Source organism: Hylobates moloch, unplaced genomic scaffold (genome assembly GCF_009828535.3).
Source record: "Hylobates moloch isolate HMO894 unplaced genomic scaffold, HMol_V3 SCAFFOLD_3, whole genome shotgun sequence".
NCBI lineage: Eukaryota > Metazoa > Chordata > Mammalia > Primates > Hylobatidae > Hylobates > Hylobates moloch.
Genome location: NW_026652278.1, coordinates 137,442,929 through 137,464,762, shown reverse-complemented (window position 1 = coordinate 137,464,762; position 21,834 = coordinate 137,442,929). Strand labels below are relative to the sequence as shown.

Below are 21,834 nucleotides of genomic sequence, written 5' to 3'. Positions count from 1 at the left end.
TAAGCCTGTTTTCTCCTCAGAACCTTTGAACTAGCCACCCCCTGTGTCAGAACATTCTTTCCTCAGATCTTCACTAGATTTGCTCCTCTTGTCACTCCAGTGTCAGCTCAAATGACAGCTCTATAGTGGACTTCCCTGAATACCTCCCTAGTACTTTCTATCACATTACCCTGTTTATTCTCTTAACAGCTAGGTTACCACTATCAAAAGTTAATCTTGTTAATTTCCCCATTGCCTGTCAATCTCCACTAGAATGTAAGCTCTGAGAGAGTAGGGTCCTTGTCTGCCTTTTTCACTCCCGTTCTCCTGCTGCTTACACAGTGCCTGGCACCTAGTATGTGCTAAATATCTGTAGAATAAATGAACCATTTTTCCAGGATTCAGAAAAGCAAAAACCCTGGGACTTTGGGAGTCTTACCAGTCACTGGTCTGTGATACCTAGTCACATGCAGAGTTTCTCTTTTCCCACTTTGGCTACTTTTTCTCTCCATTCTTTTCTCCTTTTTCAGGACGGACTTGTTGTTTGTTTCTGTCTCTCAAAGCCTTTACAAAGCCACATTTTATTCTTCTTGTCTTTTGACATCACCCACAGATTCTTTTCTGAAGTATAATAATTCCAGCATGCTGTGGTCCATAAGTCTGTTTCTTATTATGTCAAATTAGAGGACTTCCTGATCACTGGTCCTAGGCTTGTCTACTTTTCTTATAACAAATGTTCCACAGTTTGGTAAGAAGTTGATGGAATATAGATTCTCCTTTGGTGTTTCTGCTTTTCTTGATCTTAATTTTTCTTCTCTGACTTCTTTTGTGATGAAGAATCTTTTTGATACTACTTCTCTAACTATATCTTTAACCAGAAAGATAACTAAATATTTAAGCTATAATGGAGGCCACACATTCATTTTCTGTGTATGTATAAGTGTGTGTATATACAAGTGTATGTAATTATTAACTTTTTTACACGGCTCTTCCTTATATCCTAATTGATACTCTATTGCCAAAATAAATGTCAAATTGTAGGATACTGACTTATGTAAAGAGATTTATCTATTTTTTAGTACACAATAGAATATTTTACCCTATTCATTCAGTCATTCACATGCATATCCACGTATTTTCAGAAATGTCAAGATGCTCCTAAGAGTTATTGTGTTACGATTACATGATGTTGCAGAAAATTCCAATGCTACGTCAATACATCTTTGGACACTTGTGACATTATATACACCTGGGCTGCCTGAAGAGTGAACTTTGCTTTACAACTTCATGTCTTAAACTTCTGGTCCCCAGAGTCTCTGCCCAAAATGAACAACTTCGTTTGTTATTGCTTTATCCAGTTTTTCTTTCAGCTTTAGTTTCCACTCTTGTTTTGTATTGTTAAATCATACCCCAGAGAATTCCTAAAGGTGTTTCCTCTGCTCTCCTGTTTTGAAGCCACGTTAAATTTACTGACTGTACAAGGACTACTTAGGCATCCTGTTGCAGTTCTTTATTGGCTCTTCAACAACTTGCAGACTTAATGTTTCAACACTGCTTCGGTGTGAGTGGACTAGCCATAATGAAGGAATTGTGTGTGGATGATCTCACTCTGCAATTTAAAGTTCACGAGTGACATTAATTAGAAGTCCCATTAAACAGGATATGAAGGAAAGCTTCAAGCTCTCCAACTGCTAAAAATTCTATGCAAACTATCCCTTGTGCAGACCAGAACATAGTTATGGTTTCTTCAAGCTCAAGGATTTTGTCTCCACAGCACAAATGAAAAAGGTTACCAGTGATCAATTATATATATTATTGGGGATGTGTTTCTAAAGCAGACCTATTTTATCCTGAAATTCCTGGATAATTTTGGTGTTGTTTGAGTTGTTAAGTTGGAAGAAATCCCCAGATGTCTGAAAACTTTTCTGACATTATTTTAGTTGACATATAGTGTGCAAGTGGCCCTGCTTTAAAATGAGCATCATTTAATACACAGTAAACCATCTTTTAGTTCTTACATCGGTCTTAACTTTATTAAAGTCAAAAGTAATGTTTGGGGAGAGTAAAATCATAAATATCATAAATATGATTCATAAATACTTGAAACAACAGAGTTCCTAGTTGAATAGAAATTCCACTTAGAATTGTAGTTTATCTTTGAAAGAAAAACTTCTGGGATTGAAGGTAAACTGGTTTTAGAAAAGAAATCAAATGTTATGGAATTTGAAAATCTAATTTGGCATATATTAGATTAATGCCCTGTAAAAGCCAAAAGTCTGAATTCAGTTAACAGAGTGTTTGACTTAATTCTCTTGTTTCTTTTTCTCCTTTTCCTTTTGTTATTTGTGTTTAAATCTTGGTGACTTTTCCTTGTATGGGTTTAAACATATTGTACTGAATTTCTAAAGGGGCTGGTCCCTCACTGCTTTTTTTTTTTTTTTTTTTTCAGTGATTTTAAAGGAAGTAGTAGTCCGGAATTTGTGTGTATGTGCAATTACTCTTTTTCTGAATATATATAATCCCACAATTTTACCAATATACATATTTTTTTGCTTGTAAATAAGCATGGATTTAAAAATTCGGTACATAAAGAGTAAGGTTGATAAGGCCTTTTCATGTATTTGTATCCTAATGTGTTTTTATTTTTAAAAAATATGCTGCAACTGATTGAACTAAATTTGATTTTGACTTGTTCCACACAACTGTAATTCCTTCAAAAACGTGGCAATATGCAGTATATTTAAGGTGATGTCAGCAACAATTCCTTCTTTATTTAGAGTAATGTAATCTAAAACTATCAACCTTTTCTACTTTCATAAGCTTTTGACTTTCATACCATAATGTACAAAATAATTTATTTTATTTAAAGCTTTTGGTAAAATGTCCATCACTTGAAGGAAAATTTTTATTTAGATATTCTCTTTCCACTAAAATAGACTTTTCTGTGAGTATCTGTGTTTCTTTCCATGTTGCGAGCCCTTTGAATTACTTTGGTTTAATTAGTTATTCCTTTATTTAAAAGTTAACATAATGGTCCCATTTTGTGGTCAAAGAATTGAACCAAGCAGGGTGATTCAGTTAGGGAACAAAATGTCAAATGATACCAGAATCTAGTTACCTTATCAGTCCTCTTCAGATAGACATGATTAAGCAACCTTTTATATAATATGTCTGAGCCAAAGAGAAGAAATAATTAATATTGGAAGGATGTGGGAGAAAAACCTTGTAGATTGTCGTATAATGAGAGCAATCCATGATACATACATTTAAAGAAAGAAGAATGATCAATGTCTCAAATTCAAAGGCTAACTTGGCTTACTTTTATGAGGACGTCTCATTGATTTTTATGTATGCTAAGTTCTATAGAGTTCAAATTGAACAAAGAAAAACAAATGACATATATGGTTAAATACAAGTACTATGTACAGAGGTGACTTGGGGGATAGAAAATATACTGAAATATTGAATAAACAAAGTAGTAACACTCCTCCAGCAAGACATTCATGCTGTGTAATTGTGTAATGTACATATATACTTGTTTTGGTTTTCACTTACGTTATTACATTTTAATACTAAAAAGCATATCCGATGTTAGTGTATGTTGGGAGCAAATATATGTGCCAGCACCTGACTCCAGTTCACTCACAAGCAGCCATGTCATTTATTTGTGCAGTGAATTGTTCTATCTATTAGGTGCACCATTACGAAAAGTGCTGGGGAAGGAATGGTTACAAAAAATATTCAGATGTAAAATCTGCCTGAATGAACTTCTGCTTTAAAAAGGAAGCCATGTACACATAAATCTATGAAATACAAGATAGCAGCAACTGTGTAGGGGTTTTATTTGTTTGTTTGTTTTGAGACAGTGTCTTGCTCTGTTACCTAGAATGTAGTGCAGTGGCGTGATCATGGCACACTGCAGCCTCGAACTTCAGGGCCCAAAGCAATCCTCCTGCCTCAGCTTTTTGAACAGCTGGGACTATGTTCTGGCACTATGTTAGCCACATTGCCTGGCTAAGTTTATTTATTTTTATTTTTTTATTTTTTTGTGGAGTTGGGGGTCTTGCTATGTTGCTGAGGCTGGTCTCAAACTCATGTTCTCAGGCAGTCCTCCAGCCTCCACCTCCAAAGGTGCTGGGATTATAGGCATAAGCCACTGTGCCCAGCCAAAACTGCATTTTAATAGAGAAGCATGTAATAGCGGGACAGGTGACGTGGAAACATGGAGTGAGAGTACAGAGGAGAAAACGGAGAATATCAGGGAAGGCTTTATGGAAGAAGTAGAATTGTTGTTTGGAGAACAATATTCCCTTTTAATGTCTCTTATAACTGAACAAAGGTCATGTATTTCTAAAAAGGCATGAGTTTTTAGGAATAGAAATTATTCATTTTATACCATATGAATAAGAATATGGAGAAATATCACTGACTCTGGGGACTGGTGATCCCATGGATGAGAAAAAGGACTCAGAAGAAAGATATATTTGAATCTTTTCCCATGTCTTCCATATTTTCATTTGTTTATGTGGTTCATGTTTATTGTGTGTGTACATGTTTGGGCTCTGTTTGCTCCCTAAATCAGTATACAGTATTGCTTGAAGATGAAAGTGTGGGGCTGGGCACGGTGGTTCATGTTTGTAATCCTAGCACTTTGGGAGGCCGAGGCGGATGATTTGTCTGAGCTCAGGAGTTCGAGACCAGACTGGGCAACATGGCAAAACCCCATCTCTACTAAAACACAAAAATTAGCCGGGTGTAATGGTGTGCGCTTGTAGTAGTCCCAGCTCCTCAGGAGGCTGAGGCACGAGAATTGCTTGAACCCAGGAGGCTGAGGTTGCAGTGAGCCGAGATTGCACCACTGCACTACAGCCTGGGCAACAGAGCTGTACTCCCTTGAAAATCTTTTCATGGCAAGCTCATCATACCTTGGCCATTTCTTTGTTGTAGAAAGGAAAAGTAAGAAACAATACCTATTTATTTTTTTATTTAGTCATAGCACTGGTAGATAAAAGATTTAATGAGGTAGGATGTTGAAATAAAGACTTAAATCAGGTTTTTATTTACGTTATAACCATGGATTATGAGAATTCGAAATCTAGGGCTGACCTTGACCAGTCCCCAGAGTCAGTGATATTGGCCTTACATATCAAGTTCAAGAAAACTTCCAATCATGCTGATTAGATTTCCTGAAATAATACAGAATAATACTGACTCTGTTTAGATTCCCATATTTTAGCTGTATTCATTGAAGTGGATATTCTATGGGTCTTTGAAACAATTTTACCTTAATTATACATAATTTTTAAATGAGATTTTAAATGTGTTTGTACTTTGAAATTGAAGTCAGGAGCTATCAGGCCTACTCTGAATGCTATAGAGCACTGAATTTTCAAAAGGTTCCCAGAATAGTTGCTTTTATTGGTAGGTGCCTGTATATTCCCTTCCCCTAAAGACTAGTTTCATACGTTTTATATTCAGATTATGTTTACTATGGATTTTGATGGGACTTTATACAGTATTTGGTAATAATTTATGCCGATTTCAACTTTCCACATTCACTGCTTCAGTTGGATAAGTAGCAATGTATCTTGAACTCTTTTAAGGTAGCCTTTCTTTCCTCTGTGTTTTATAGAAATTACTCAGTATGCCATGCACTCATTCATTCAACAAGAAACATTTGTTCACTTCTTTGTTCCCAGTGCCAGCACAATGTCTATTCCATAGTGAACAGGGTACTTTCTGCCTTTATGGAGGTTACATTCTAGTGTGGAAAGCAAACATTAAGCTACTGATTATGTGAAAGTTGTTAACCAAAGAGTGTAAAGTATAAAGAGATAATGTAGTAGAAGGACTACCTCAGTGAATTCCACCTCCACCATTTACAAGCTCTGTGATCTTGTACATATTTCTTAATCTTTCTAGGACTCATTTTCACAGCTGTAAATGGAGATAATGCTAATAAACTCATGGGGTTGTTATAAAAGCTAAATTTTTAAAATGCATGTAAAGAATGGAGCATAATGCCTAACACACAGAAACACTTAGTAGCAATTGCCTTTTTTTTTTTTTTTTTTTTTTTTTTGACAGGACCTTGCTCTGTCATCCAGGCTGGAGTGTGGTGGCACGATCACAGCTCACTGCAACCTCTACCTCCTGTGCTCGGGTGATCATCCCACCTCAGCCACCCACCACCCCGCAATAGCTGGGACACAATTGTCTTTTAAGCTCAGACCTGAACAGTGGAATTTCCTAAGTGGAGAACATTTATTAAGAGAGAACACCATGATCAGGGCCTTGAGGCAGGATTGCCCATGTTGTTTTTAAGGAACTAAAAGAAAGCCATTGTGCCATGAGCTCAGAAAATGGAGAGGAGAATCGCTTGAGATGAGGCTGAGGTAGTCAGTGGTAGCAAGGTCATGCAGTGCCTTGTGGGTCTTGTTAAGGAGGTATCGGGGCTTTATTCTAAGGGCAATAGGAAGAATTTTCACAAGAGAATGATGCTATTCAATTTGAGTTTTAGAAAGATTATTCTGGCTTTAGTATTAAGAATTGTTCAAAATCTTTCACCAGGCATTGAGGGGTCTGGCTCATCTCTTAAGGGACCTTTGGGGAAAAATATTGGTGGATATTTTTGCTGTTGTCATCTTCATAGGTGATGAGCCCTGGGACAACAATGAGTGACATAATTGGCACTGCCAATTTTTTGTTTTTCAGTAAATCTGAAGGTCATAGGTATGTGAGTATGAGTGAGTGTGTGTGTGTATTCATCTTTGCACACATATATAAACATAAAAATATATACATGCACATATATAGACCCACACATATGTACATATACATATATATCTCCCACTAGAGAGACAGCCAAGGTGTTTTTCTCTCTTTTCTGCCTCTAACCATTCAATCTCAATGTTTTTTAAATTATAGCACATAGGTTTAAGAGATAAGGGAGATAGAATATATTTACCAATCCTTTTAGTCTGTATGGTATAATGACATATTATCATGATTACTCTTCATGTGAGAATGGGAACATATTATGTTATGCATAATGACTTTATAATATAGATTCACAAATTTCAGAAATTATAGAGATACAACAGAGTCCTGTGTTCTTTTGCATGTCATGATGAATGCAGCAGTTGTATGTATATACAAGAATAGATCATACTGAGCATCCCCTGAGCTCCGTTTGCAGACAAGTCATATCTCCACCATGACAAAATTCCCACAAGATTTTGAATTATTAATGTCTTGGAATCTGCGGGATTCAGCAGATATGTTCAGTGTTATCGATGGCAAACTTTATCTCTTTTATTCCTGAGACACATAATGAAATAGGGAGTTCCTCAAATAACGACAGTTACTGTTTAGGGTAATTTTGTAGGGGCCAGTGGGATTTTACCTTAATGTGTATGAATATAATTTTTCTCTCTCACAGCAGAATGTATGGAAGATAGACGGAGAACGAATTGGCACTAATTTATGAACCTCCAGCCTTCTCACTGCAGTACACCCTGTGAGGGCAAGATGCTCTAATTGCACCTACTTCACATAATGAGAGCTTTGAATGACAATTACTGATTAGAGTTAGGGATGTATGGGGACTTTAGAGAAGATGTATTGACCTCGAGACGACAAGACTTCATCTGCCTTTTGTACAGCTCTGTCCCTAACAATTGACCAGCAGCTCAGTGAAATCCAGCTCTACAGACTTGCACCAAATATTTGAGCAGATTTTAAACTTAGGGGCTGAGGTACACTTTATTTCTCAACTCAAATTAGGTCAGACAGTTCAAGAATTCTGTTTGCTTTTAGCAGTGTTTTTACTTTACGCTTTTTCTTCCTTGGTGATGGTCACACAGACTGTTTTTCTGTTTGGTAACAACAATAACCCATAGTTCAGACTGCTCTTTTTAGAGACATTGATTTGCACCATCACAAATGGATACCTGACATTGTTTTCCTCTTAACACATTTGCAGTGTTCACATTTGGAAGGCCAATATTTAAAAACTGGTATATTTTATATAATATGTGTATGAGAACTGTAAGAAAGATAAACAAATTAAAGAGAATTGCTGATTGTTTTATTAAGGGCAAGAGTTTATATGGTCTACATGTCCTTTTTTGAGCAAAGCAGTTTTTTTAATAAGTCAAGATGACATTTTGTGTACATCATCTTTTTATGAACATTTAAGACATTTTAATTATACAACACACACACATTTAACTAGCAAGATGATAGTGTCCTTTCCAGCTTCACTATCTAGCTCTCTCCTTAATGAAAACAGATCAAAGTTAATTTGTTTTTCCCTTTCAAGTTGCTCTGAGCATTAGTTTCTTCTAAAACCCCTCTTGCTTCCATATTTCCCACCTTTACAACCATTTTTTTTTTTTTTTTTTTTTTGCATTTTAACTTTTCTGTATGTCTGGAAAATCTGATTTTAGAATTAAAAGCAAAAAGTACTTACAATGCAGGCAAGTTTAAACCCAGTAGACTTAAATAATTTACAATTAATATAACTGGTAAAGCAGGAGGGGAAAATTGCTCATGTTTTCCTAGCTCTCCCTGCTCTGAATTTTCCCAGTCCTAGGATTCTGATTGAAATAACCATATTTTATTATTATTTTATTTCATTTTCTTTGAGACCAGGTCTTGCTTTGTCACCCAGACTGGAGTGCAGTGACTTAAACATGGCTCACTGCAGTCTCGACCTGCTGGCCCAAGGCTCAAGTGATCCTCCCACCTCAGCCCTGCAGGTAGCTGGGACTACAGGTGTGCACCTCCACACCCGGCTAATTTTTTGTATTTTTTGTAGAGATACGGTTTCTCCATGTTGCTTAGTCTGGTCTTGAACTCCTGAGCTCAAGCAGTCTGACCGCCTTGGCCTCCCAAAGTGCTGGGATTACAGGTGGGAGCCACTGTACCCAGCCTAAATAACTATGTTTTACATATTCTGTATCCTCCTTCAAAACTGCCCCATGCCTAATTTTAAGCCTTTAATAACTATTAGCTTTACAGTACTACAGTCTGTCACTGAAACCATAAAACATGATGGCCTTCTGTCAATTTCAATATAGTTTCTTGTGAACAGGTTTACTTACAACTAAAGAGCTCATTGTGTGATTATTCTGTGTAAGATACAAAATATTAGTGAAAATAGTTTTTCAAATAGCAGAATCTAGATGTCTGCAACAAATTTTACTATTAAAAGGTTAAAATCACACCCTCACACCTTAGTGATATTATGTACTATTATAATTGTCATTATAACTCCTAAAAATATGTTTTTTTGAGATTCCATAGGTTGCATTCAGCTAACATTTATTGAGCATCTATTAAGCTAGGCAACTGTGCTAAGTGATTTGGCATCCATTATCTCACAAATTCTAACAACAGCCCCAGGGAGGAATGGTCATCTGCATTTTATAGCTAAGAACTCTGAGAATCATAGAGGCTAGTTAAGTGATTTGCCCAGGGTTTCATAGCCAGAAGGCCAAACCAAAAGATCCTTCTAATTCCTTCTAATTCCTAGTCTGAGATTCATATCTATCTAACAGCCATTCCCCCTCTCTGCCCTGTTACATTAGAAGCTGAAAAACCAACCCTGGTGATAAAGACACTATGATGTGCTAAGGAGAATGAAGTTCTCTCTGGGAATGTTGGTCTACTACTTGTCTTGGCACTACTTATAGCTTTTGAAAGAGTTAATAGATCTCATTAAGTGTATATGTTTGTTTTAGTTGGTTCAGGCTGCTGTAACAAATTACCATAGACTCCATGGCTTTAACAAAAACATTTATTTCTTGACAGTCTGGAGCTAGAAATCCAAGATCTGGTTGTCAGCATATAAAGTTGGTTGGATTCTGATGAAAGCTTTCTTCCAGGTTGCAAACAACTGACTTTTCCCTGTGTCTCCACATGGCAGAGACCAAGCTAGCTAGCTCTCTGGCCTCTTTTAAATTTTTTTTTTATTTTTGTAGACTTAGGGGACACAAATGGAGTTTTGTTACATGGATATATTGCATAGTGGTGAGGTCTGGGTTTTAGTGTACCTGTTGCCCAAATAGTGAATATTGTACCCAATGGGTAAATTTTCAACCCTCACCCTCCTTCCACTCTTCTACCTTTTGGAGTCTCCCATGTCCATTGTTCCACTCCGTGTCCATTGTTTAGCTCCCGCTTGTGAGTAAGAACATGTAGTTTTGATTTTCTGTTTCTGAGTTCTTTCACTTACGATAATGGCCTCCAGTTGAGTTGTTTGAGATCCTTGTAGATTCTGAATATTAACCGTTTGTTGGATGCATAGCTTGCAAATATTTTCTCCCATTCTGTACATTATATATTTGCTCTGTTACTTATTTCTTTTGCTGTACAGGAGCTTTTTAATTAAGTCCCATTAGTCTATTTTTGTTTTTGTTGCATTTTCTTTTGAGGACTTAGTCATGAATTCTTTGCAGGCTGGAGTACAGTGGCACCATCTCGGCTCACTGCAAGCTCCACCTCCTGGGTTCATGCCATTCTCCTGCCTCAGCCTCCCGAGTAGCTGGGACTACAGGTGCACACCACCACGCCCAGCTAATTTTTTTGTATTTTTACTAGATATGGGGTTTCACCGTGTTAGTCAGGATGGTCTGGATCACCTGACCTCGTGATCCACCCACCTTGACCTCCCAAAGTGCTGGGATTATAGGCATGATCCACCATGCCCAGCCTCTTCTAGGATTTTTATAGTTTCAGGTTTTACATTTAAGTCTTTAATCCATCTTGAGTTAATTTTTGTAAATGGTGAGAAATATGGGTCCAGTTTCATTTTCTGTATATGGTTCTCCAGTTTTCCCAGCACTATTTATTTAATGGAGTGTCCTTTCCCCAGTGTATATCTTTGTCAACTTTGTCAAAGATCAGTTGGTTGTAGGTATGTGGCCTTATTTCTGGGTTCTCTATTCTGTTCCACTGATCTGTTTGTTTTGATACCAATACCATGCTGTTTTGGTTAATATAGCCTTGTAATATAATTTGAAATCAGATAATTTGATGCCTCCAGCTTTGTTCTTTTGCTTAGGATTGCTTTGGCTAATCAGGCTCTTTTTTAGTTCCCTGTGAATTTTAGAATTGTTTTTCTAATTCTGTGAAAAATCATGTTGGTAATTTGTTAGGGATTACATTGAATCTGTAGATTGTTTTGGGCAGTATGGTCATTTTATCAATATTGATACTTCCAGTCTGTGAGCATGGAATGTTTTTTTCATTTGTTGGTGTCATCTCTGGTTTCTTTCATCAGTATTTTGTAGTTGTCCTTATAGAGATCTTTTGCCTCCTTAGATAAATGTATCCCTAGGTATTTTTTTGGTATGTATTATAAATGAGACTGAGTTATTTATTTGGTTTTTAACTGGATTGTCATTGATATATAGAAATGTTACTGATTTTTGTACTTGATTTTGTGTCCTGAAACTTTGCTGAAGTCATTTATCAAAGCTAGGAGTCTTTTGTAGGAGTCTTTAGGGTTTTCTAGATAAAAGATCATATTATCAGTGAACAGAGATAATCTGACTTCCTTTTTTCCAATTTATATGCCTTTTGTTTCTTTCTCTTGCCTGATTGCTCTAGCTAGGACTTCCAGTACTATGTTGAATAGCACTGGTAAAAGTGGGCATCCTTGTCTTGTTCCAGTCCTAAGGGGAAGGCTTTCAACTTTTCCCTGATGCATATGATGTTGGCTCTGGGTTTGTTTGTTTGATGCCTCATTTGTTGTGAGTTTTTATCATGAAGGGATGCCAAATTTTATCAAATGCTTTTTCTATATCTATTGAGATCATCATATGGTTTTTGTTTTTAATTCTGTTTATGTGGTGAATCACATTTATTGATTTGCGTATGTTGAACCATCCCTGTGTCTCTAGAATAAGACCCACTTGACTGTGGTGTATTATCTTTTCGATGTGCTGCTAAATTCAGTTTGCTAGTATTTGGTTGAGGATTCTTGCATCTGTGTTAATCAAGGTTATTCTCTGGCCTCTTCTTACAAGAACGCTAGTCTAAATCATGAGGGCTCCACCTTTGTGACCCAATTATCTTCCAAAAGTCCCACCTCCAAATACGTTCACATCAGGATTAGGATTTTAATTTGCATTAAATTACAAAGAAAGTTGCTAAAAGGTCAGAAATAGAATGTAATTCTCCCTCCGATTCTCTCACAAACATACATTTATTCAGTGATTTTGCTGATTGATTTTGTAGTTGTTTATTGAGTATCTCCTATATGTAAGAGACTATACTAAGCTCTATGAAAAATAGAACTTGCTATTCGATATGCTTCCTTTCCTCAAGTGCCCATGGACTATTAAGGGAGTAAAACATATATACAAATAATTGTCCTTCCAAGAAGAAAGCAGTATGTAGTATAAAAAGAGGCACATATAACTGAAGGAATATTTAGAAGAGTATGTTTTATGGGTTAAAGGTCATTTGAGTGGACTTTGAAGGATGGATAAGATTTGGTCATATGGCCGACAACAGTACATTCCAAAAAAAAGAAACAGTAAATGCATGATGTAGAAAGTGCTGAGAGTTCATTAGGTTAGAGAAGGTACTTTTGAAGGGCCAGAATAGCAGAAGGCATTAACAACAGAGAATATGTGAATACATGCTAAGATATTAGGTGAGCATTGCCACAATGTCACACACACAGTTTGCAAGTAACAGAGAGTTTGGGAGGCAGACAGTTGAGAGAGAGGTAGCAAAATGTTAATGACTGGTAATTGGTGAGTGCAGGTAAAGGATATATGAGTGTTCATTATACTATTCTTAGCAACTTTTCTGTACATTTAAAAACAATTTTTTTAAGTTGAGGGCATCACTAATCATGAGAGAAATGCAAATCAAAACCACAATGGGATACCAACTCACACCAGTTGAAATGGCTATTATTAAACAGTCAAAAAACAACAGATGCTGGAAATGCTGCAGAGAAAAAGGAATGCTTATACACTGTTGGTAAGAATCTAATTCAGTTTAGCCACTGTGGAAAGCAGTTTGGAGAGTTCTCATAGACTTTAAGATAGAACTACTATTTGACCCTACACTCCCATTAGTGGCTGTATGTCCAAAGGAAAATAAATTGATTTTCCAAAAAGACATGGACTCATATGTTCATCACTGAATTATTCACAATAGCAAAAACATGGAATCAACTTAGGTACCCCATCAACCATTGATTAGATAAAGAAAATGTGGTACGTATACACTATGGAATACTATGCCTCCATAAAAAGGAAAGAAATCATGACTTTTGCAGCAACATGGATTTAGCTTGTGGCCATTATCCTAAGTGAGTTAATGCAAGAAAAGAAAACCCAATACTGCATGTTCTCACTTGTAAGTGGCAGCTAAACACCGGGTACTCATGGACATGAAGATGGCAACAAGAGACACTGGGGACTACTAGAGTCGGGAGGGAGGAAGGGGGCAAGAGTTGACTAACTATTGGATAATATACTCACTATCTGGCTGATGAGATCAAATGTACTCCTAACTTCAGCATCATGCAATATACCCAGGTAACAAACCTGCATGTGTACCCCTTGCATCTAAAATAAAAGTTATTTTGAGTTAAAAAAAATTATTTATTTTTAAGTTGAGGGAAAAAATCAAAATGTATAAGAAACACCTGTAATCAATAAGCAAAGGACAGTCACCTAACTGGAGAAAAAAAGGCAAAACATATGATATGAAATGACACAGGAGAATCAAAAAGATGAGTAAATATGCAGAACCTCTTAAGAGTTAGAGAAATTTAAGTTAAAGCAATGAGATTCTACTTTTCACCTATTTGATTATGCTGTTTTAAAAGTGAGGCATTTTTTAAAGTAATGGCAAAAACCGCAATTACTTTTGTACTAACCTAATAATATCAACCTTCTGTAATTACTATAGGGATTAGAGAACAGACATGTGAAGCACCTGCCACACAGAAGAATTTAGTAACAACATCTCCTTCTACTACCACTATTATCTAACAAAAGATATTATTGAAACCCTAAACTAGGGTATTAGCAGAGGAAATGGAAAAAAATCAACTAGACTTGGCAACTGATTGTATTTGAGGGGAAGAGAAAAAATACTAAGGAGAGGAATACATTGCTATAGAAAGGAAGAAAGGTGGCTTAATTGTTTGCCATATTGATTGTTAAATACTCTGAAGGAGTCTTTTCAGTAAGGGTAGTTGATTCTTAGAAATTATTGAAGATAGACCCATAATTTAAAGACTATTCTTACATAATTATTCTGTTTTTAAAAATATATTCTTAAATACATAATGTGGACACATTAAAAAGCAGTGTATAAATGTAAAAAAAAAATGCAAGTATCCCTTTCTTATCTCTCCTTATGGATAGCCATTGTTAAGTTTGTCATGTTTTCTGGCAGAAAAATACTATGCCAATACTAATACAACACGTGCATGTACTTGTATGTGCATATGCTTTTAAAACCTCACACAAATGACAATATATTATGTGAAAGTTCTACACCTTGCTTTAAAACTTAAAAAAAAAAAACCAAACTCAATACTATCTTCCTTCATTCTGTTACATCTGCCAATAGTCCACTGACAAGTATATCGTAATGGATTTAATCAGTCTCTTACAAATGAACATACAGGGTTGTTTTTCATCTTTTACTATTATAAACACTGGTCATGAACATTAATATGCATTGATCTTGGTAGTGTTTGTTTGTTTGTTTTGGGGGCGCATAGTAGTAGTTCCTAGAAGTGAAATTGCTGGGACTAAAAGTATTCATATTTTTAGTTTTGATAAGTAATTTCCCTCTAGAAAGGTTCTACCATTTTTTCCTACTTCCAGCAGTTTGTGAGAGAATGGCAGTTTTCCCATACTGTTACCAACTTGTGAATTCGTTAAGAGAAAATATTAACTTGTTTAGATGCACATTTATATTTTTTATGATGGCATTACTTATATGATTTCTTGTCAATTACTTATTACAAGTGAGATTCAGCAGTTTTCAAATGCTCATTGGCTTACCTTTTTTTTAATGTATTAGTCCATTTTGCTTTGCTATAAAGGAATACCTGAGGCCGGGTAATTTATAAAGAAAAGAGGTTTATATTGGTTTATGATTATGCAGGCTATACAGGAAGCATGACTCCACACCTGCTTCTGGTGTGGGCCTCAGAAAGCTTCCAATCATGGCAGAAGGTGAAGCAAGGGCAAGCGTGTCACATGGCGAGACAGGGAGCAAGAGAGGGAGGAATGCCATGCTCTTTAAACAGTCAGCTCTCACAGTAACTCATTGCCATGGGAGGGCACCACTCCACTCATGAGGGATCCTCCTTCATGACCTAGACACCTCCCAGTAGGTCCACCTCCATCATCGGGGATTATATTTTAGCATAAGATTTGGAGGGGACAAAACATCTAAATCATATCAAGTATAATATTCTGATTTTATACTTCTATAAAAGTCTGTAGTAATTCTGTAAAATTAATCTTCTAATATTGTCCAAATCACTCTATATTGGTTGTGTGCTTTTTTATGAAACCTGATAAAGAGACTAATAATAAAATCACATAGTTCATGTATTTAGTTTATCATTGGCTTTTTGACCATGTGTTCTTTCAAGGAACTGGGCTAGGCACAAAGAATACAAAGAAATATGTCTTTTTACCCATTTCCTATTAATCTTTTTACATTGATTTTATAAGCTAGTCATAAAGTAATAACTTATGTCTGTTACATGTGTTGCATATATTATTTCTAGTCATTTATCTTTTGACCATATGATGTTTTTGTCATCTGGGGCTTAAAAAGAAGTTGTGTAATTAAATTTATCAGTTTCTTTCTTTATAGCTTCTAGGCATTATTATTTTTTAAAAGTTACCAAGTTTCATTTTATATTCTGTATTAATCCACCAAATAGCAGTTTTGAGCATGAAATAAAAGATGTTTGCTGGACTTTAATAATTGACATTGTTTTATTAGTATAGTTTTTTTGAGAGCAGGAATATAATTTCATTCTGGCACTCCTCACGTGAGAAAGCAATAAATATAGTGTTAGATCTCAGAGATTATTTGATACAATACCTTTGATGTGTAACTGAGGAAACTGAGACCCAGAGTGTTTGAAACGACTTCCCCTAAATTACACAGTTAATCAGTGCCAGCAGTTGAACTGGAATGCTGGTTTCTTTGACTTCTGATCTGGTGTCATTAATTAAATACATGAACAAATACATTTAACATGCTTAGAACATACCTGACATCTAATTAGTAGTTACCTAAGTATTGGCTATTATTACTTTGTTGTTGTCTTCATCATCAACGAGCACAGATTCTGGAGCCAGGCTGAGATTGAATCTCAGTGATTTTAATAGTCAGTTGTTAGCCTTTCTGAACTTCAGGTTTCTCAGCTATAAAATGGGACAATGAGGTAACCTATTGTTGCCAGTGGAAGGTGTCCAGGTTGTTGGAAGTTTGAAAAAAGAATTGGACAAAACACACAAAGCAAGGAAAGAATGAAGCAACAAAAGCAGAGATATATTGAAAACAAAAGCACACTCCACAGAGTGGGAGCAGGCCTGAGAAAGCGGCTCAATGGCCTGGTTACAGAATTTTCTGGGGCTTAAATATCCTCTAGAGATTTCCCATTGCTTACTTGGTGTATGCTCTCTGCAAATGAGGATGAAATGAGATTACAAAGTTATTTACTTGGTGTACACCCTGTACAAATGAACAGGATGTTTCCTGTCATAGCTGACTTGGCCTTAGAAAGCTGCAGTTTTCCCCCTTTGATTTAATTCTAAGAAGTCCTTAGGTTCCCTGCTCCTAGACCCTATTCTCCTGTCCCACTGTCTCATAGGGAGTTGAGAGAATTCACTAAGTTCTTATATACAGAGTACTACTTGAATCAAAATAATCATTTTGTAAATATTTACTATTATTACTTCAGAGCCCTAGAATCAGTTGAACAACCTAATCTTGTCTAGTTAAAGAGGTCAAGGTAACAATAAAAATGCTTACTTTTATTGTATGATGAGGCTGCAGGTCACAATAGATAAGGAGACAAATCGAGCTTTCAGTGGTTTCAGAGCCCTACATTCCAAAAGAAAATGGGGGAGCCATGCATGAGGAGGCAGTGTCTAGAGGTGGTTAGAGGTACCAAGGAAAGTTTCACCAATATTGATGATATTCTGCACCCCCCACCCCCAATACTGATATAATTCTATCTCAAGATACCCTGGGCCCATCATGGAAAACAGTTTCATGGGTCAAGATTGAGTTTTGGATTTTTCTCATGTACAAAACTAGATATTATGAAGAGGAAAGGACACAAGGTGGCAATTTTATAAGAAATTTAAAATGGTGTGATTTAAACACATTTGGAGTACTTTTAATCTCTGGATTCTGAAATATATTTCTCGGAGAGGAAATTATTATATATTAAAAATCCCTTCATGCTTAGAACTGCTCAGTCCATCATGAGCATCTTCTGTGCCAGCTCTTTATAAAGTAACTTCAATATTTAACATGCCTTGGTAACCCCTAAAATATTGGGTCTTGCCATTCACATGAAATATTATCAATTCCATGTCTGTTTCAGCAAATTCACTCATTGAGTGCCAACTAGTTATGTGTCAGCACTACTCGTTATTAAAGATACAAAAATGAAAACAGCCCTAGCACAACTTCCCTTCTCCCAGCCCCTGGGAGTCTGTAGTCTATTGGGTGAAACAGTAATTGTAACATGATGTTAGTCCTGTGATAGTGTAAATACAGTGATGGCACAATGGAAGAAATGACTGATCAGAAATAGGCCACTTTATGCAGTCTTTGAGCAAATTTAGTCCTTCTACAGGAGAATAAGCAATTATTAAACAATGTCAACATAACTAGAAATGTTTATCCATTCATAAGTGGTATTTTGTAACATTGCTATAATTGCACAGCATGTATAATCTCCATGTGATGATAACAGAACCCAGAGTACTTGGAATATTTACAGAGGTAAAAATATAGGCAACAAAGGCTTTTGTCAGAATAGATTTTTTCTTATCCCGTGCCTTTAGAGAGCTTGAATGCCTTCTCTAAGATTGGGAGACATTTTTCTTTCTAGGTTTAGAAATCATTATTTTCTGTGTACTCTTCTATAAACTATTGATACTGAAAATGCTTCTTTAAGTCATTGAAATGTCCTTTTTTGTAGATTTTAGACTTTAGGGCTAAGCAATCTTATGACAAGTAGAGAGCAGGCATAGAAAAAGGTATAAATGCTGTCTAGGTGATTGATAATATGGCTGGCTGTCTCAGGGGCTAGCTTCTGGAAAGGACCTTCCAAGGGTAGTTTTAAGAACAATTGCCTAGGGCAGTCTTAGGCTGAGTGTGTGGTAGAAACAGAACTTGCTCCTTTGGGGGAAGGGAAAAGAAGGCCTTGCCTCCCTGAAGACTGATGGCTTCTCTTTGTCTGATGAAAGAGTGGCATTGACAGAGTGCAGAGTGGATGAGAGCAAATCTTGCTTGTCTCCAGTGAAGATTTTTCTTTGGCTGGGTGGAGGGATTCAAATTGTGAAGTCTATTTGGGATGAGTTATCTGCAATCTCTTCCTATCCCTGGAGAGAATGAGAATGACTAATTGAAGCATCCCATAACAGTAATTGAGACGGATTGAAAGGGGAAATGAGTGATTAACCTTGAGCCTCCTCCTGATGCTGTGCATGGCAATGTTAGAGTAGATTTCTGGGGGTGAGGGGAGGGTTCCTAAACAGTTCAGTTTTACAAAAGTTCACATAGCTCCTCTAATTAACTTTCAGAGAACTATATTTCCGCCCCAACTTAAATTTCAGATACTTGTTGCTCTGTTTTACATCATTCTATTGATGAAAGTTTGTTACTGATGACTGAAAACCAGAGTCAGATTTACTCAGAAGCTAATGATGCTTAAGCTTTAGGGCCCCTCATTTGCATGGGCCCCTTCTGAGGCCCTGGCACTAGTTTTGTATTCCTTTCTTGAACAAGAGCCCCCAAATTGTATGGGCTTTAGGGGTCACAAAACCTGGATCTGTCCCTGCTGATAAAATTCTAATTATAAATGAGTGGATCAGGCATAAATTTTAAAAGTCTGTAAAATGATGGCCAGCATTTCTTCACTCTCTAGAAACTTTGGAACTGTTTAAATTTATAATAAATGCGTAGGCGTATATCTGTATCTAAATTATCTATTTTTTTTTAACTTCTGGGAATGAAGATAAACATAGTACCAGCTAATTATATGTTTTTGTAAGTATAGAGATTACTTTATTCCCTCTATAATGTTAGTCATGTTAAAAAGGAAAAGGAAAAGAAAAAAATTCCTACAATAATATAATGTGCCAGTTTGTATATTTCTGTGTACTGATACAACAATTATAAGTAGGAACCAAATGAATTCATTTCAGAAAGTCTCAGTGGATTGCCTACATTTTGAATTGCAATGCAATTCATCTTTGTAGCCTTTAGCAACACTTAATTTAGTGCCCCATATGTAGTAGGTCATCAAAAAGTAGTTTTTGAATTGAAAATAAAATAATTATATGCAATGAACTGGATCGCTTTTAAAACTAAAAAGGTATGTTGGCAAGATCTCTCTGGTTTGACAAAAATAAAACATATAACCTAAATATAGTGGTTTGCACATTGATGGCAAGTAGTTTTTATAGAGCAGAACTCTCTGCTTTTTCAGAAATTGCATAACCATGTTTTGCAAGTACAATTAATATAATATCACAAGCCTATTACCACATTTTTACCTAATTAGTGAATGCATGGTTAATTTAGGCAACCTATGTGCCTTTTCTGGAAATTCACATACTGTCAAAACTATGGGTTTTTTTCTTTATTATTATTGTGATTTTGTTTTTCTGCCTTTGATGGGGTTGTAGATTGATCCAGAGGGATTAAAACTAACATATACCTGGTTTTAAACAAAATTGTATTTGACCCATAGTACTCCTTGTTATATATTTGGATCTGAAACATCTTTTGGATAGTTTTCTTCCCAATGGGTATTAGATTTTCCTGAAACTGCTTTCTAAGAGACAGAAGCTCAGCTCTCTTGCTTGCTTACCCATATTCTTGCATACACACACACACACACACACAGAGAGAGAGAGAGAGAGAGGGAGAGAGAGAGAGAGAGAGAATTATTTGTCAAGCAGATATTTGTGTAGTATGAATCACTGAATGAACTCTGAACTGCATAGTTTGACAAGACCTGGGGCCATTCTTCAAGCTATCAAGAATTTTAAATCACTCAGCTAGGAATAATATATCTGATACAATACTCAATGGTGGGATGGTCTAGATACTCACTGAAAGAGTACTTAATGTGATGTTCTTTGGAGAGGATAAAAATGTAAGGAGGAATACATTGATTTAGAAGAAAGTAATTAATTGCTAATATTGACATTGATGATTTAAGTTTTTCTTCCAACTGGACAGTTATCAAGATTGGGGTTTTTGTCTTTGGAGAAGACTGCTTCTCACTTTTCTCATCTCCAGTTATTCCGGCAGTTTCATAGCCAATTACATGAGACAAAATATTTGTTGCATTTTAGATCAGCTATCCTAGTTTTGAATATACATTGGTCTTACCAGCAACAGTAATTATAATGTTAAGATAACCAGTAACTTTTTTATTGGAGGTCTTATTTCTCAAAGACCTGTTTATCCTGATGATGTTACGGAAGCTTCTGATAAATCTGCATCAATAAAATCTGTTGTATTCAGTTGTATTCATCAATTAAACATAGAGAAGTTGCAAATACATGTATATAGGTGTTAAAGATGGTCACTTTGGATAGTTGTAAGGATAATTGCTGAGAACAATGTAGACCTCAGTGAAACAGACTGATATGAACTATTCTGAGCTATTGGACCAGCATATGTCTAAATGAATAGGATCCTAATGGTTTTGTGAGTTAGAAGGTAGAATGAAAGTAATTTGGTCAGCATTCCTAAGTCTGCAATTCTGTTAGGCTAGTTCAGACACTCTCCACAGGAAGCGGACATTGAGGTCAGAAGTTGGGTCAAAGCCTTTTAATTGTGAGCCTCCATGATGCCTCTGGGCTTGGGTCAATAGCCTGAAAGGCTCTGTTTGTGGGCCTGGAAAGGGTATATTATGGGGGCTCAGGTGGTCTCTTGACTGTTCTAATACTCAATTGTGAGAAGCAGATTATCTGCTTTGCAGATTATCTGATCTTCTATCATCAGCCTTCCCATTGGGCTTTAAGTTGCCAAGAATGGGGCTAAAATGTGAAGTACAGGAAGTTAGGCACAGTGGACTCTGTGTGCAATCCCATTACAAAACCAAATATAAATCAATCAAGCACCGCTTTGTTAAATGACTTTAGTTTTATTTGGTTTGGTCTTTTTCTCTATCTTAATCTATATTCTCTAGAGTTGACTAAGCCTCATTTATTTTATTCTTATTTTCTAGGAATCTTTAGACTAGCAAATAGACATGTCATAAAATCTATTCAGGATGGAATGGCACAAACACCTTTCCTTCTTTTGTGTACTCTATAATGTAGATTGAGCATTATGGCATAATTTAATTTCTTCTCTGGAAATTCATGAAATCATTCCAGTCTAGGCTGTCCTTGGCACCCTGGTAATCTTGGTTGATTGTGTCCCTTCAAACTGTGGTTTGATCAGAAGAAAGACTGGTTATCTTTGTGATTCAGTTTCTAAGGATTAGGAAATTGGGGCTGTATTGTGGATTATGTTTTTTAAGACCAGAACATTATCATTACTCTCCCATGTTTTCTAAAATAAGAAGAGAGAGAGATTATAATT

The 21,834-nt window shown here is 36.1% G+C and overlaps 1 protein-coding gene across 3 annotated transcripts in view; it reads left to right on the top strand.

The window, feature by feature from the left end:
* The window catches only part of SLC10A7 (solute carrier family 10 member 7), a 255,687-nt gene that overhangs the window by 118,169 nt on the left and 115,684 nt on the right, over nt 1–21,834 (top strand). The gene's annotated exons all lie outside the window — the stretch shown is intronic.